General features: G+C 33.6%; 2 non-coding genes across 2 annotated transcripts; both read left to right on the top strand.

Moving 5' to 3' along the window:
• The first annotated feature begins 979 nt into the window (after window positions 1-979).
• On the top strand, window positions 980-1,061 carry Trnal-aag. The gene has a single exon. It is a non-coding gene; the product is annotated as a tRNA-Leu (tRNA).
• A 3,794-nt stretch (window positions 1,062-4,855) lies between these two features.
• On the top strand, window positions 4,856-4,937 carry Trnal-aag. Its single transcript has one exon. It is a non-coding gene; the product is annotated as a tRNA-Leu (tRNA).
• Window positions 4,938-5,000: the final 63 nt, after the last annotated feature.

The raw sequence follows: 5,000 nt of genomic DNA, 5'->3' as shown, positions 1-5,000 counted from the left end.
ATGCCTTAGATATGTATGCACATAAATACGCATATACATAAGCATGCATACATACATACCTACAAACACACACACACACACACACACACACACACACACACACACACACACACACACACACACACACACACACACACACATATATATATATATATATATATATATATATATATATATATATATATATATATATATAAATTCCAGTTTATATGAACTATTTGACATATCACTCTTTTGAGATCTAGTGATAATAAAGGACTTTGCATAATTTAAACTTTAATGAAGTAGAAGGAATTATCAAATCGTGTATATAAACGGAAATTTTAAACCATTACCAAAACGTGTGTGTGTTTTAGTAACTGGTATGAAATTCAGTTTATATGTAAGGTTTAATATATATCACTAGTTTTGTATAATAAGTTATGTATGTATTGCATTTTCCATCCGTATTTACCGGACTCCCCGCTTTCAGCCTCAGACGTTAGTTTTCTCGCTCCTTTACACCCACCAAAAATTGAAATTAGCGAAATAAAATGGACATTAACCATGTCACAGTGAGAATCAGTCTTGAAAATGTAGCTAATAAATTTATAGCTTCTTAATCAATACAACATGGATCTAAGGCTTGTATTGAAATACGACTCAGGTTTAGAGTTTATATATATATATATATATATATATATATATATATATATATATATATATACATATAATATAAATATATTATATACATAATATATACAATATATATATAATATATATAATACATATATAATATACATATATTATGTATAATGTATATAATATAATATATATAATACAATATATATAAATATAAATATATACATATATATTGATATATATAAATATATATAATATATATATACGTATTTGCATACACATTTATGCAATAAAATTATTATATCATATCACAATTTATCTGTTTTATCAAAATCAGAAATTCACTTTAGATATTACAGGTAGCGTGGCCGAGCGGTCTAAGGCGCTGGTTTAAGGCACCAGTCTCTTCGGAGGCGTGGGTTCGAATCCCACCGCTGCCAAGGCTTTTGGCACTGCAGAGTGGCAGTGGCCGGCCCATGAGCAAGGCCCGGGAGAACGGCGCTTTCGCAAATCCCTCTCAACTGACCTGATCACGATACACAGAGCGGTAAACCTGCGTCCCAGCATAAATTTCTGTATAACATATTTTCAGAAACCACAGTAGTACATGAAGTTCATCTCACTAATAGCTTAGGAAAACTTTGTTCCACTTGAATTAAAAAAGAAATTGCAAATGAAAAAAAAAAGAAATCTAAGTACGGCAAGGGTAAGTAAGCAAACTGATAAACTACTTTCATTATCATAGTCTGCATTATAGTTTAGTTTGTTCGAGCTCAAGTTTCCTGATTTGTTGGGTCTGTTTCATGTCAAAACAAAATCCTTAAACAGGTTAAGCTATACTATTATGCTATTCTAAAATGTAATTTCAATAACTGTATAAAAGATAATTTATGAAAGGGGCGTCTAATGACTAGGCTTAATAACTTTTGAAATACACTGATAAAAATCGTCACAAATACTATGGCATATCTAATAACATACAAACTGACATGCTTACTAGTTACTAGAACACGTGTATTTATGTGTATGCTAAATGATATAGATGAACTACTCATGGTAATAATCCAGTTGATGGTACAGTGTGGGAAATGCGGAAGTTAAAAGGTACAGCAGCATAGACAAAGATAAATTGAAACGAAACCACAGAAATAAAGGAAATAATCAACTTTTCACTTTTTGGGACGTGCAATATTTTATTGTTGCATATATTACTGTCTCCATAGACCCAAGCAGTCCAATTCTCAGTTTTTAAATCTATTGTGTATTTTTCAAACCTTCTTATCGTTTATGAATAATCTACAGAATCCTGCTTTATAGAGAATAAAAACGTGGCAAGTGACGATTTAAAAGTTTCCTTAAAGCACATTGTTACCATAATTTAGTCAGTAAGAATAAGAAAAGTATATGATTTCTCTAGATTTTTTATTATCTCAACAGAATGGAGAGGAACCCTTTTGGCAATCCCTATAGGCGAAAAAAAAAACAGAAACAATTCCAATTCTTCAAAATAACTAATGATATTTGTAAATAACTTGAAAATTATCTCTTCACCGCATGACCTCATCTGCCCGTCGAATCACATATTAAGAACCATAATATAAGTCCGATCTTACCACATCGCATCACACTATCAGCGACCTAATCACGATGAATACTTGTTTCTCCACGCATGGAACTGAGTATCAGGTTATCGTCTTCAGAATTTGACCATTTGCCAAGTACACCTGCTTACAAATCTACTAGAGATTTTCCATTTCCTCCAGCAACAACCAACATATTGTGTGATATGAATAACCTAGCTATGTGCACACCACATCTCGGTATGCCTGGCGCACTGATGAAAGAGATGGTCTGCCGTATAAAGGAAAGGCGGTTTGGCGGCTGCAGGTCAGAGACCCCTTCGGGAGAAATAGGCTGGTCTCTGAGGCGGAGAGAGTAAATTTGGCCTATATTTGTGACTTATAATCACATAACAATAATAAACATGAAATATGGCATAAAGAAGCAGTAAATTTCGCCTATATTGAAAAGGGAAGTTGCAAACGAATACAATTAAGATAAACGAATACAATTAAGGTAAACGAATATAATTAAGGTAAGCGAATACAATTAAGGTAAACGAATACAATTAAGGTGTTTAAACGTGTAAACTGACATATTAATTTGGGGGTTACAGCCAAATATGGTCTCGTTTGATGAAGCTCTTATTTCCTGAACTATTAAAACTACGTTTCATATCATGATTATTTACAATTGAGTGATTTCATATTGATTCATGCAGGGGGAAGGTCACGTGGTTTGGAAATGTAAGGAAATGTGCATATTATTACATCTTATATTTGACTAATGGGGTAGATGTGCGGAAAGACATTGAAATATATTATTTAATTTGCAGAAATCATCAGTATGCATTTTGAGGGATTAAGATTGGATTGTTTTTATCGGTGTTGTGATCCCGAGGGCAGATGAAATGATTATGGAGATAAACAATATATTAACATTATCAGCGAATCTTAAAAGTAATTGAAAGAAGAGACCCTATATATATATATATATATATATATATATATATATATATATATATATATATATATATATATATATACACACATATACGAATAAGAATTCGTATACGTTATGCTAATTGGGATGTACTAGACAGTGCATATAAACTGAAATTCATACAATTTACTACTGCTCGCGCACTTTAGTAATTGGTATATTTGATATATCCCAATATTTTAGTAAAGCAGTGTCATGTCAAGTTTGTTTTTATCAACGGTTCATCTCTTAATTACTTAGCCTAGTCATTGAAAGCCCGTTCAGAAAAGTCCGTTTTTATCAGTAGCCGGTTTCAAAAGTTATTTAGCCTAATTATTTGAAGCCCCTTTTATATACATAAGAAAACTGAGTAGAAGGACCAGATGCTATATTATACAGTACTCAGTTTCCATAGGTTTGTGAACGGTGTTCCCGATAATTAAGCAAAATTATTTAGGAGGTCGACGAGTCATAAAAACGGACTTGGCATAGCACTGCTTTACAAATATAGTTAAATGAAATTTATACTAGATACTAAACACGCGAGCGTGTGTGTGTCTTAGTGTTATGAACGCGTGCGTGTTTTAGTAACTGGTATGAAACTCAGTTTATATGCACTGTTTAATATATACCATTAGTTTTGAAACGTCATATATTATTTTCTGCATTTTTTATCCACATATACCGGAAGATGTCTCCCCGATCTCAGCCTCAAACGTTAGATTTCGCTCCTTTACACTCGCAAAAAAATAAAGTTTTAGATACGGGTATAAGGTAAAGGCAACAAAAGGAAACTGATACAGGTCATGTTACAGTAAGAATCATTCGCGAAGACCTTACTACTTACTTCACAGCATCTTAATCCAACACAACATGGATCTGAAACTTGATTTGTTATGGCAGGTTCTCTAGATTCGTTTCTGCTATGTCCTTATTGGATTCGGTTTTAGAACGGGACACAATAGGATTTGGTCATTTATATTGATTATCGAACGTCGTATAAATAAGTATAAATATATCCATAATATTCTTCTTCTCTCTCCACCTCAAACACCAGCCTTCTCGCAAAACCGTCGCTTTCCGTGCTTCCTTCCTGCGGCAGGCCATCTCCTTCATCACTGAGGCCGTTCACCTTGCATGAGGTGTAACACAGCAATAATGCGTTGGTTGCCGCTGAGGGAACATTTGAATCTCTAGAAGTAAAATGCAGGTAGGTAGCTATTCTGAGGAATTGTGGCTGGAATGCGTTCATCAGTGATTGGACAGGTAGTCTCATCTGGCATTAAATGAGGTTGATACATAAATCATATATATATATATATATATATATATATATATATATATATATATATATATATATATATATATATATATATATACATATATACATACACAGTTTCTGGAGTCCAGGTGAGTTATCTGCATGAACAAAATTATTCTTATATCTGGGAGAAACTAATCCTAAGCATATCTGAAAGTAGGCGGGCTGTTTACTGCAGACTACTTTTTAAAACGATCTCATTTCATTTTCACTGTAATGAACTGTAGAACCAATAAATACTTTGGGTTAATCCTGTCCACACAACAATGATATTGCGTATCTGCAATGACCAATAAGTGGCTGTGCATGCATTGTATGCTTTTTTTTTTTTTTTTTAATAAATATTATTATCAGTGATTCTCAAACATCAAAGGTAGCGTGGCCGAGCGGTCTAAGGCGCTGGTTTAAGGCACCAGTCTCTTCGGAGGCGTGGGTTCGAATCCCACCGCTGCCAAGGCTTTTGGCACTGCTGTGTGGCTGGAGCCGGCTCATAGGCAAGGTCCGGGAGAACGCCGCC

The sequence above is a fragment of the Penaeus monodon genome, chromosome 13, assembly GCF_015228065.2.
Source record: "Penaeus monodon isolate SGIC_2016 chromosome 13, NSTDA_Pmon_1, whole genome shotgun sequence".
Classification (NCBI taxonomy): domain Eukaryota; kingdom Metazoa; phylum Arthropoda; class Malacostraca; order Decapoda; family Penaeidae; genus Penaeus; species Penaeus monodon.
This window is presented reverse-complemented; position numbering and strand designations above follow the sequence as displayed.